This window comes from Mastigoproctus giganteus, chromosome 10 (assembly GCF_048544385.1).
Source record: "Mastigoproctus giganteus isolate SK-2022 chromosome 10, ASM4854438v1, whole genome shotgun sequence".
In the NCBI taxonomy this organism is placed as follows: domain Eukaryota; kingdom Metazoa; phylum Arthropoda; class Arachnida; order Uropygi; family Thelyphonidae; genus Mastigoproctus; species Mastigoproctus giganteus.
In genome coordinates, this window is record NC_143584.1 from 138,631,762 (window position 1) to 138,645,015 (window position 13,254).

The 13,254-nt window shown below is 38.4% G+C and overlaps 1 protein-coding gene across 5 annotated transcripts in view; it reads right to left on the reverse strand.

Annotated features, from left to right (window-relative positions):
• The window catches only part of LOC150079313 (tyrosine-protein phosphatase non-receptor type 4-like), a 190,787-nt gene that overhangs the window by 37,779 nt on the left and 139,754 nt on the right, over nucleotides 1–13,254 (reverse strand). The gene's annotated exons all lie outside the window — the stretch shown is intronic.

Consider the following 13,254-nt stretch of genomic DNA (forward strand, 5'->3'; position numbering starts at 1 on the left):
TAATATGGAATGTAGAAAGTACCACAGCAGATTCTGAAAAGGATTTGGTAAAGAGGTCCTAGAAAAATAAGAATTATTTGCATATGTGAACACTAAAAGAAGAACAAATTGCATTAGCCTACTACAGAAGAGCATTAAGATCAATATAAAGATCCTAAACAGATTTCTGATGAGTTCATCAAGATTTTTTTTCATATATATATATATATATATATAGGTCACATAATATATACAATGTTTCACATAATATAGTTCTCATTGAGAGAATTGGTTAAACTAAAAATTACTCAGCATTTAATGATTTTGTGATTAGTGAAAAGGCTGGAGGAGAAATTATCAATTCCAAAAGTGACGCAAGCATAAGGAGTTAATGATATCTATCTAGTTTTACTGGAAGAAGTGGCTAAGAAGTCACCATATCTTAATCTATTATAATAATACAGGCATTCTTGGATTCAGGTGAAGTTCCATGAGATACAAAATATGCTAATATCACTCATATACATAAAGGGGGTTTTAAAAGTGATCCAAGCAACTACTACAAATCTCCATTTTTGACTTCTGTAGACAGAAAAATTTATGGAATCTATGATAAAGGATGTAGTGCAAGGTCACCTCAATATTAAAACTATTACAAAAAGAATCACAATGTGGTTTTGTTAAAGGAAGATCTTGTCTGACTAATCGGGTTAGGCATTATGATGTAGTTAAGAAACTAGATGTAAAGAGGAACTCTGATATAATTTACTCAGATTTTGAAAAGGCTTTTGCACTGTTCCACATAACATCTTGTATATCAGTTAGAGAGGTATGACACTGGGATAAGTTTCTACAATAGATAAAGAACTGGTTAACTGGTATTAAACAATGGTTACAATTGGACAATACTCTGAATGAATCTGTTATGAATGCTGTCCCACAGGGTACTGCACTAAGGCCCTTATTTCTAATTTTCATTAATGGTATTGATGATGGCATTAAAAGTTTCATGTCAAAATCTGTTGATGAGATTAAGATGGGCAATGTTGTTAATAATGAGAATGAGAAACAGGTTATGTTGCTAAATAAAGATTTAGATGAATTATACAAGAGGTACAAAAAATGTCAATGTTTTAATGCTATTAAATGCTACGAGAGTGAAAAAAAAACACAGAATGAATAATAATGTAGAGTACAGTATTTATTCAAAAGTAATTTAATCTAATACCTATAAACAGTACTGTATAGTGTATAAACAAGATGCAGTAGTGAAAATAAACAACAGATTTTTTTTTTTTTTTTTTTTGGGTTGTAAAATTTAGAACAGTAAAAAAGATAAGCAATCAATTACACGCACAAATTGCAACTAACACGATACATGCAAGTGAGACAGAATAACAAGTTTGAGAAGCTTAAAAATAGGACCGAAGAGAATATCCTGGAATATTTATGTCTTTTCTATGATTGAAGATTTCATGGAAGGGGAAACACATATTGTTCCATTTATACCATAAATTGGATGTGTTCTGTGGTTGATGTTTACTGGATGAAAAACCCGAGTTTCGGAGGAAAAATTGTGAAAGCATAGTGAATTTTAATGGTTTGGATTGATTTTTTGAAATGTGATTCTAGTCATCACATTAACCAGTGCCTACTTATTTCAGGGCTTACGATCGTCTCTGACTGGACCATGTAGTCCTTCCTCTCAGCCAGTAGCAGAGTTTGTAAACATGTTGGCTGTGTGTTTTGTTTATGCAACATTTAGTTAAAAATGATTTTTGTGTTGTGCTCATTTGACATAAATTTATATAAAACTAATACAATTTCCATTATAAAAGTGACCTTTTAGAGAGATAAATAGCTTAGTTATATAGTGAAAATCTGTTCCAAGGTCTTGGAACGAATTACCAAAAAACAATGCGTTATTAGGTTCACATGATATTTTCACAATACAATGGTGACTCTGGAATGGATTATTATTATAAATTTCACTGTATATGGCAGCTGATTTTCACACTTTGCATGTGTGGTTCAAAACTCGATATATTTTTGATATATGGTATTTTTATTAATTTTGAGATTTGTGCTTTGTACATATCTACGAATTGTACTCAAGTCATTTGTATGTAATTAGAGTGCCTGTACTAAGGTTCTGTACCCAAAATTACAGTAATCTCAAGTTAAATTGTTAACTAACTTGATGATAGTATGGTCAGAAGTGTTGAAGGGAGGGACCTGGGTGATATGAAGTTCCCTTAGTAGTAGCAAGACTGCTAGTTTAGTACATCAGGTACTCTCAATGATACACAGGAATTTTGCCAGTAGAGATAAAGAGGTAATTGTACACTGTATAAATGAATGGACACACCTTGTGGTCTGACCATTGTGCTTACCAGAGCTGGAAGCATCTTTGCCGATGCAAAGAGATGTTCTTACAGTTCAGAAACTAGACATTTGAACAGGAATCTCATTGTGGTTAAATTGGAACGAATTTAGCCAGAATATCGTTAATTACTGGAATAAGTTACCTCCATGGATAGTTGAGGCCAACATCTTCAGTATGTAGTAAATCATATATTTATTTTTTATTATTAATTTTTCTTATTTATTTTTACATTTTATTTTTATTTGTTTTTTATTTTATTTTTTTGGCCAGTACAGCAAAAGCCTGTGGCTACCATGCAACTATATGGTTAATCCCTTAAATCTCAAATTTAGAATGGAAAATAGGCAAGATGAAAGGAATGCCATTTAAAAAAAATAATAGTTCTGTAAAGCATCACTAGGAGAAAAATGGTATTGTATAGAAGAATTATGCAAATCCTACTCTGTGGAAGAGAGATAAGAACTAATGATAACAGGATTAAAATAGAAATACACTGTAACACATAATGAAGGACCATGCTTTGTTGATATTAAAAAACGCTCTATTACCAAAGTAATAGCAATTCCTTGATTGCTCTCTGAATACTGCTAACAAAAAAGATTAAGACATGACATTGGTATTTGTCACAAAATGGATTATGCAGCACAAAACAGAAGTTTGGAGAGTTTGGTTAATTTGTCTGTATGTCATGATACAGGAACTCCTGTGGGTATTGTTAATGAAATTGGTGTTGCAACGACTAAGAGCACACATACACAGGAGTTTGTTTAAAAAAAAAAAATTGTATTCACTAAAAAGTAGTTGTGATAGAAGGTTGAAACAAACACCAAATGTTACACTTTCCAACATAGTCACCAGAAAAAAAATTACACATTCTTGCCACCTCATGATACACTTCCGCAGGCTAGTTTTGTAGAAATCCTCTGATTGTCCTTCAAACCATGACCTATGCAGCAGAAATCACCTCATCATTAGCAGCAAAGTGTTTTTCACAAAGAAAGGACTTAAGTGTAGGAAAGAGGAAGAAATCCAAGATGTTGCAATATTTCAAACCTACATTCATGGGCACACCTCACTGCAGCATGTGAGGAATGCACGGGGGCATTATTGTGGAGCAGGCATGCACCTTTTGACAGCTTTCCCATCTTTTTATTTTATAGCAGCATGTAGAATTATGAGGAGCTTGAAATAATACACCACTTTTGCATTACAGCTGTTTTGAAGGTAATCTGTTAGTATTACACCATGCTGATCCCAAAAATCTGAAAGCTTCACCTTGCTGGCATTTGGTTGCACCTCTAGCTTTTTTTTTGGGGGGGGGGGTTGATTCTACATGCTTCTATTGTTTTGACATTTGTTCAGTTTCGGAATCATAGTGATGGATCCAAGTTTCATCCATGGTGACTAGTTGTGAAAAAAAACTCTTCTTGCTTTTCCTGGCACATCAACAACATTTCATATGCACATTATGCCCTTTCCTTCTTCTAGTAAGGGGTTAAGAAGTCTGGGAACCCATCTAGCAGGCATTTGACTCATATCCAACTGTTGATAGATGATGTTCTCCATAGCAGCAAATTCTAAATGCAACCCACATATTCGAAGTCTTTCCTCATATGGACGCCCTTTTTCCAATCTCACCAGGCGAGTTACCCATCTTTAGACCCTTTCAAGAAGAACAATGTCTTTCTTTAGGTGCGGTCTCCATACTTGAACACAGTATTCCAAGTGTGGTCTAACAATAGCTTTATATAATGGGATATCGCTAGTAGAGATAATGTCCTTATCTCTACTAGCAATTGTTCGATAAATCATCGATAGGACCATGGGTCCTCCTTACAACCAGTCTATAATGCTTGGAGAACCTCATATCTAACCTTAGTCCCTTCCTCCCCTACCAGCTTTAATTCAACTCTGCCAAGTGTATAAGTTATTTTGGGGTTACTGTTCCCCAGGTGCAAAACCTTACACTTTGCTGGATTAAAGCATAGCTGCCATTTTTCTGCCCATCTCTGAAGTCTATCTAGGTCATTCTGAAGAAGCTCTGCTTGGCGGCAATCACCTACTCTACCAATCTATACATCATCTGCAAATTTAGACATCACACCTATCCCTTCATCGATGTTATTAATAAAAATTAAAAACAACAATGGTCCTAATACTAATCCTTGGGGAACCCCACTTCTTACATCAACCCAATCTGAGGAATAACCATTTATCACAACCCTCTGCTTCCTGCCCTGAAGCTACCCTGCTATCCATCTAAGGATTTTCCCTGTGATTCCAACCTGTTCCAGCTTATAAAGTAACCACTCATGTGGGACTGAGTCAAATGCTTTGCTGAAATCCAAATAAACAACATCGAAATTATTCCCTAAGTCCAGCTCTTGAGTGACCCTGTCAAAATAGCTAACCAGATTAGTTAAACATGATTTCCCCTTTACAAAACCATGCTGAGTATCCTTCAGAATTCCATTTCTATCTAAGTGATCCTGAATTGCATCCTTGATGATAGTCTCCATGATATTCCCTACTACTGAAATTAGACTAACCAGCCAGTAATTTCCCACTTCACTCTTAGAATTGCCCTTATGTACTGGAGGTACATTGGCACTTTTCCAATCCAACAGAATCAATCCCGAGTTCAGTGATGCTGTCATAATTAGCCTCAATGGTTCAATGCACTCACTTGCCGCCTCCCTTAAGATTATAGGGTAAATGCTATCAACCCCAAGAGTCTTATGGGCCTGTAGGCTCGAAATTTTTTTCATTAAATAAACATGCGAAATTTCAACATCATTAATTAAATTTTTTTCAACTTCACTTCCAGAATTTCTCGTTGACATGAAAGGTTTTCTGTAAATATCGATGCAAAGTAACTGTTGAATTCATCTGCAACTTCAGCTGGGGTATCTAATACTATTCCACGTCCATTACATAATGATCTGATCTGGTTTGCCCTTCTCTTTATATAGGTGAAGAATTCCTTATCCCCCCCCCTCTTTGCTCTCTTTTCCAGCAATTTCTCATAATCTGCCTTTGCCAGTCTAACCTTTTCAGTGGCATAATTACAGATCACACGATGCATATAAATTATCAGATGATACAGAAACCTATGGTAGATATAAATTAGTCTGTAATCAAGTCGCAAAAAAAGGTTAGACAAGCTAAGGCAGATTATGAGAAGTCTGGCAAAAAATGCAAGACTTCTATGCTTATATTAACAGTAGAAGGAAGGGATTGAATCACATTGGACTACTTGATGTCAATGGGTTAACAGTTCATGACACTGCTCAGGTTGTGGAAAAATTGAATAAATATTTTGCATCTACATTTGCACATGAGGAATTCTTTACAGGAGGGGATCTCAGAATTTTATGAAACTCCAACAGGGAGCTAAATGACTTTGTGATAACTGAAAGGAAAGTGGAGGAGAATTTGTTGAAGGTGGACATAAAAGGCATCTGGGGTGAATGGAATCTATTCAATTACATTAGGGGAGGCAGCAAAGGAGGTAAGCAACCCATTAGGCATGATTATGAGAGCATTCTTGGATCCAGGAATCCCAATGGACTAGATGTGCAAATGTATTCCCAATTCATAGAGTGGGATCAAAAGGTGATATGAGTAATTACAGACCTGTTAGCTTAACATCTGTTCCAGGGGAAAATAATGGAATCACTGGATAAAGAAGTAATGCAGGACCATCTGGACAAGCATGCAATGATACTGCAATCACAGCATGGATTTGTTGGGGGATGGTGTTGTCTAACCAATTGATAGGTTATTTATGATGCAGTGACCAAGGAACTGGATAGAAAAAATAATTTTGACATCATATACTTGAATTTCAGGAAAGCTTTTGATACTGTTACATATAAAAGACTGCTATATACTGTGTAACAATGTTGCATTAATGGCAAGTTACTGTTATGGATAAAGGGATGGTTAAGTGGAAGAAGACAGAGTGGTTAGTGCTCTTTGTGGACTAATGTTATTAGTGGAGTTCCCCAGGGTTCAGTGCTGGACCCATTGTTGTTTTCAACATTTATCAGTGATACTGATGAAGGTATATAAGGCTTAATATCAAAGTTTTCAGATGATACAAAGGCTGGCAGGGTCATTAACGACAGTCATCAGGGTGAGCTATTGCAACAAGATCTAGGAAAATTGGGTTGGTGGGCGCTGAAAAATGGCAGTTGACATTTAAAATTGGCAAATTCAAGGTACTGCATATGGATACCCCATAGTAACTTATCAACTAAGTGGTACTATACTCAGGATAGTAGAGAATGAAAAAGACCTGGGGGATAATTGTGCAGTAAGATATCAAATTCTATGAGCAGTGCAGACATACTGCCAGGACAGTTCATGGGGTTTTGTCAATAATATACAGAATCTTTGCTAGCAGAGATAAGATGATTATCCTTTAATAAAAGGCCATGATTAGGCTACATCTTGAATACTGTATACAGGTCTGGAGGCTTCACTTTAGGAAGGATGTAGATCTTCTGGAATGGATGCAGAGAAGGGCAATCAGACTGGTGAAGGGAACAAAGGGTGCACTTACTGAGAAAGGCTTCAATTCTGCAAATTGCAGAACCTTGAGACTAGGCATCAGTGGGAAGATCTGATTGAGGCATTTAAAGCTTTGAATGGATTGAGTACATTGAATGTTAATTGCATTCTTCCACTTTCTGAGACCACACACACACACAAGGGGGCATAAATTTAAGCTGAAGGATGATTGGGATAGATGTGCAGAAATTTGCCTTAAGCCAGTGGGTGGTTGATTGTTGGAACAGGATTCCATCTGTTGTCATGAAAATGGATGGGTTGAATAAATTCAAGGAAGAACTAGACAAATTCTTGGAGGGTACAGAGGGTGAACTATGTAGGTTTTTTTTTTTCCTGAACTGTCATTTTAGCTATATTATTCTTGTTCATCATCCACTAAAGATACACTAAAATAGTCTAAAAAGTAATACAGATTCTACATAAGATGTTACAAGACCTCCCCCCCACCCTTTTTTAATTTTTTTTCTTTTTTTTTCCAAATTTATGACTATTATGGATTCATCTTTACTTTAAATTTCAGAAGGTAAAGAACACACAATCCACATACAGTAGAGTCCTGATTAACTGAGGTTGCACATTATCTAAGGTGAATTGTCGAAAAGTTCTACATACTTTGTCATCAAAGACAAGAGTACAGTCAGTCCTCGTATAACACATGTTTACACTACACAAATTCAATCATACACGATTTATAAATAGGGAAACGATATCGTATATAACATGAACCGAATTCACTTATGCACGATTCGCCTTTGTGTTTACAAGAAATGGCAGTTGAACGCGGAATCACCCCAACTGAACACAACTCAATAGGAATGAAGAGAAGATTCTGAAAATGTATTTATTTTTTTTTTTTTTTTTTTATCAGTGAAGGGGAAACACATTTCACCATAATAAGGTAAAAACCCACACAATTCCAGCTATCAGTATTATCACAAATGCCATTAGAACGAGTTTACTACCAGTTTATAACAGATTCCACTAGAAGAAATGCAACTGGAAATTGTTTTTATTGTTTTATGATAGTAACCCCCAGAAATGTGCTTTAGTAAAATGTGAGGTGTTAAATAGTATATCTCTGCCTTTATGGTGTTGTTTATTCAGTTGCTACATGCACGCAGCTTTGTTTACGTGTATCAAGCGTGCCTTCTCATTTTGTAATTGTGCTTCATTCCCTAAAAATGAGGGAAATACTTAAAAGGTGTGAAAAGGAAGTGTCCTGGTGAAGACACTACAGATTCAGAGAGAGAGAGAGAGAGAGAGAGAGAGAGAGAGAGAGAAAGAGAAAAATAAAAGCAATATTGATAAACAGAGGCGGACTGGATCAAAAATTCTTACCCGGGAAAATTTGTAGTGGCCTCATACTATAGTTTATGGCCAAAATCACACCGGCCTCCAGCCCCACCGGGGTTTCCCCGATAAGGCTTATGGCCAGTCTGCCTCTGTCGATAGAGAAAAAATATGAAATTGTGAAACTCTTTGAGCTAAATGAAAGACCATGTGATATTGCACATGCTACAGGCCTAAATGAAGCAACGCCAAGAATTAGAAAGAATGCAGAGAAAATAAAAACAACTTTCATAGCAGGACCAACTCAAAGTGTAATTAAAATCCATTAGATCAAGACACAAAGAATTGGAAGAGATGGAACGGTTGTCATCAGTTTGGATAGAAAATCAAACAAAAAAACAAGTTTGCTTACGATAGAAGCAAAAGCATTAGCAATATTTTATTACGTAATAGTCGTAATAAAATGTGTAAGTATTTTATTACGATTATTTATTGTGTTTGGTAATGTTTTGCTTAAAATGTGTGTTCAATCTTGGGTGGCCGACTTGGGTTTGGTTTTTAATGGCGCATTGGCAGCTAAGGCCATAATGCGCCAAGTCAAATTTAAAATGCTATTAAACATTTTGGTAGCCAAGGTTACCACGTCAAACAATTAATTATTGTGTTAAAAAGGTATAAAAGTAAAAGCATAAAACTTAGATCTTTGTATAAAAATTAATAAATTGTAAAAAATTAAAAACGTCAGACATATGGTGTCTGTCACCTATAATCTGACAGTGTAAATGGCTCAGTCAAATTATTAAAAGCGGTAAAATACAAGCGTTGTGCTTCTATAAAAACAGGACATTCTATAAAAATATGACGGACGGTTAAAATAACATTACACATCTCGCACATAGGTGGGTCATCCGCCCTCAGCAAGTAGGAATGGGTTAGATGACTGACCTATGCGGAGCCAAGTAAGAACAACTTCCTCTCTTCGGACCCTGCGTAGACTGGACTGCCATTGCGAAATTACAGGCTTTATGTGATGTAGTTTATTTGTGGCCTGTCCGTGCCAAGAATCTTGCCATTGGGAATATAATTTAGAGCGTATTATTTGCCTGTAGTCTGTATAGGGGACTGACAGGCAATGATTATCCAGGGAAATGGCTGATTTGGCAGCGGTATCAGCCGATTCATTTCCCCGGATCCCAATGTGGCTTGGGATCCAGCAAAAGCGAATATCGAATTCTAATTTCATGAGAGAGAAAGGAATCTGCCGGATCCTGGACAGGATCGGATGAGGGTTAAAACTCACTGATACCAGGGCCTGTAACACGCTCGATGAATCGCAATAAATCATATACCTCTGGTAGTCGCGATTTTGAATGTGATCTAGGGCTGTTTGTATTGCATGCAACTCTGCAGTATATATGCTAGTTTCTTGTGGGATCTTATAGGATAATGTTTTGTGAGGGAACACAACAGCAGATCCCACATGACATTCTAACTTTGAGCCATCTGTGTAGACTGGCAGAAAGTCAGAATACTGCTGTCTATGTGATGCAAAGAGTTGCTGGTAGACAGATGGCGGTGTAGTAGCCTTCTCCCAGATCTTAAGGGAGAGGTCGCAAGTTGGAAAATAAGCATGCCAGGGTGGAAAGAATTGCCTTGGGGACTGGGCAACGTTGTCTACCGTCAAGTTTAGCTCATTCAGCAGCCCCTGAATGCGAATACCAAAAGGTTTGTTGGCAGTCCGACGGGTGTTGTAGAGGTTTTCCCAGCGCGGCTCAAAAACGGATGGCCACATGGGATGATCGGGCAGGGATTTCAATTTGAAGACGTACTGTAAGGACAACTGCTTACGTCGAAGAGACAGAGATGGTTCATTTGCTTCAACGTAAAGGCTTTGGACAGGAGATGTGCGGAATGCTCCGGTGGCTGTCCGAATGGCTTGATGGTGGATTGGATCTAACCACCAAAGTGCACTATCTCTAGCAGAACCGTAAACCTGAGACCCATAGTCGAGTTTGGAACGGACAAGTGCCCGGTAGAGACGAAGAAGGGTAGCACGATCTGCGCCCCATGAGGTTGACGAAAGGGCACGAAAGATGTTAAGCCCTTTGACACATCTTGTCCTCAGCTGACGAATGTGTTGTAAAAATGTCAGCTTTTTGTCGAAAATAAGTCCAAGGAATTTGAATTCTGCTACAACTGGGATGGTATTTTGCCCAAGCCTTAATTCTGGGTCAGGATGAAGATTACGTTTGTGACAGAAGTGTACACAAACAGTCTTCTGTGACGAAAATCTGAACCCATTAGCCAAAGACCAAGCTGTAAGATGATCAATGGTTTTCTGCAGTTGCCTTTCAATGACCCTCATATTGCATGAATGACAAAATAACAAAGTCATCTACATAGAGGGCATTGTTTACAGTGGGTGGAAGTTGTTCTGCGATAGAGTTTATTATGATTGCAAAAAGCGTGACACTTAGAATGGATCCTTGTGGGACTCCCTCTTACTGAGAGAAAACTCGAGAGAGGGTAGATCCTAAACGGACTTGAAATTGGCGATTTGAAAGAAAATTTTTAATAAAAACAGGAAGGTTACCTCTAAGACCAAGGTTATAGAGGTCTTTTAAAATTCCAAATCGCCAGGCTGTGTCGTACGGCTTTTTCGATATCAAAGAAAACTGCTACCAAATGCTCGGATTTAATAAAAGCATCATGAATGGACGTTTCCAATCGGATTAAATGGTCCAGAGTGGACCTATTTCTTCGGAAGCCGCACTGTGTCCTAGAAAGCAGACCGTTTGTTTCTAAATACCATACCAGTTGTGCATTAACCATTCTTTCCAGGACTTTGCACAAACAGCTTGTCAGAGCAATAGGACAATAGTTACTTGGATTGCTAGGATCTTTTCCTGGTTTTGGGAAAGCAAGGACAATAGCCCTTTACCAGGAATCCGGAAATTGTTTGTGAATAAAAATTCTGTTAAACAGAATTAAAAGGTGATCCTTAGATTGTGGTGAGAGGTGTTTTAGCATTTCGTAGTGGATGTCATCGGGCCCCACGGCACTTGCATGCGTGAGAGCGAGTGCTGCATTTAACTCTTCCTGTAAAAAGGGCTTGTTATACGATTCAAGCCCTTTTGAAGAGAAGTTCGGTGGGTTTTTCTCAATTTTCTTTTTCAGGGCCAAAAACTCTGCGGGAAAAGATGTTATCGCAGAGATTTTTGCAAATGTTTCCCCTAGATTATTTGCAACTGCAGTTCGATCTGCAATTGGACATCCGTTGTGCTCGAGGATCACTGAAGGGCATGGTGGATATTTTCCCTTCATTTTCCGGATCTTATCCCAGACTACTTTTGAGCTAGCAGCCTGAGTTATGGAAGGTGTAAAACGAATCCAAGATTTCCTTTGGCTCTGACGTCATACATAACGTGCTTTTGCACGTGCACGTTTGAATGATATTAAATTTTCAGTGGTGGGATATCGGCGGAATATCCCCCACGCTTTGTTTTGTGCTTTTTTTTGCTGCCGTGCATTCTGAATTCCACCAAGGTTTCGGGAATAGTGGGAACCTGCCGGATGATTTTGGGATTGCAATTACAGCTGCTTGGACAATCGTTTCTGTGACATGAATGACTGCTTAATTGACTGGCTCCTGACTGACTGTACGGATATCAAGGTTTGCCAGATGTTGAAAGGCATTCCAGTCAGCCTGATCAATCTTCCACCGCGGTAAACAAAATGGCAGACACGGTCTTCCACTAGTTAGGGTGGTTATCACGGGGAAGTGATCGCTTCCATATGGATTTTCTTCTACCTCCCAAGTAAGTGAAGGAAGGAGAGAAGGGGAGCAGATAGAAAGATCAATGGCAGAGAATGTACGGGTAGGCATGTGGAAGAAGGTGTTTGTTCCCACATTTAAGAGGGAGAGGTCATTGTCAGTGAGCATATGCTCTATGACTCGTCCCCTACCATTGATGTGAGCACTACCCCACAGAGTATTATGTCCATTGAAATCCCCCAAGAATTAAACAAGGGGAAGGCAATTGCATAAGATCATCAAGGTCTTTCTGGGGGATGTCAATCCCAGGTGGCAAATAGACAGAGCAAACAGTTAATAAGAACCCCACTGTAAGGCGAATTGCTACAGCCTCAATGCTAGTTGTAAGCTGCAAAGGCTGAAATGTGATCTGGTTGCCGATGAGGATTGCGACTCCTCCGTGAGCAGGACCATCCACAATTCTGTCCTTACGAATGATGGTGATGTTATGCATGGTGGGGTCATCATTTGCCTTTAAGTAAGTCTCCTGTATGCAAAAGCAAACTGGTTTGTGCTTTTGCAGGAGTGCCTTGATGTCATCAGTATTTTTCCAGAATCCACAACAGTTCCACTGTAGGAATTTAGCCATTATTTTGGCTTGGTGGGTCCATCAGGCGGCTTCTGAGGTGCTGAGGGCTTACCTTTTTCAGTCTTGGATTTATCCTTCCTGGGGAAGTATGGACGCTGTCCAGTGTCCATTTCCTCCTCAGCAAAGAGCTCCAAAACTGAGTCTTCTTGTACCTCCTTCTGCTCAACATCCATGTTTTCTGGAGTACTAGGTGGTATTTCACCTTTCTTATTCTTTTCTTTTGCATTTGCTTTTGTTATTTGTGGAGAATTAGGAGGTACCAATATAGGAGTGGCAGCTGATTGGCCTTCTGTGCAGGTTTTTGGGAGCTTAAAAGATAACGTGCGATGGGAGTAAATGATTCTTTTGGAGGGACGGACATGTCTGTCTGAGTCCCAATGGAACACCTCCCTGCTACCTTCTGGGCGTAGGTAGGTTTTTTGATGTTGAGAGATTTCACTGCTTTCCTTGCCTCCTGGTACGATATGTTTAGCTCTGCCTTCAGCTGTTGAATTTCTTTTTCTTCTTTCCACCTCTGGCATGCTCGTGAGTAGGCCGGGTGTTCGCCTTCACAGTTAATGCAGGTGGGTTTCGTGGCTGAACATGCTGTTGTTTCATGGTCCTTTGCACCACATTGAGCGC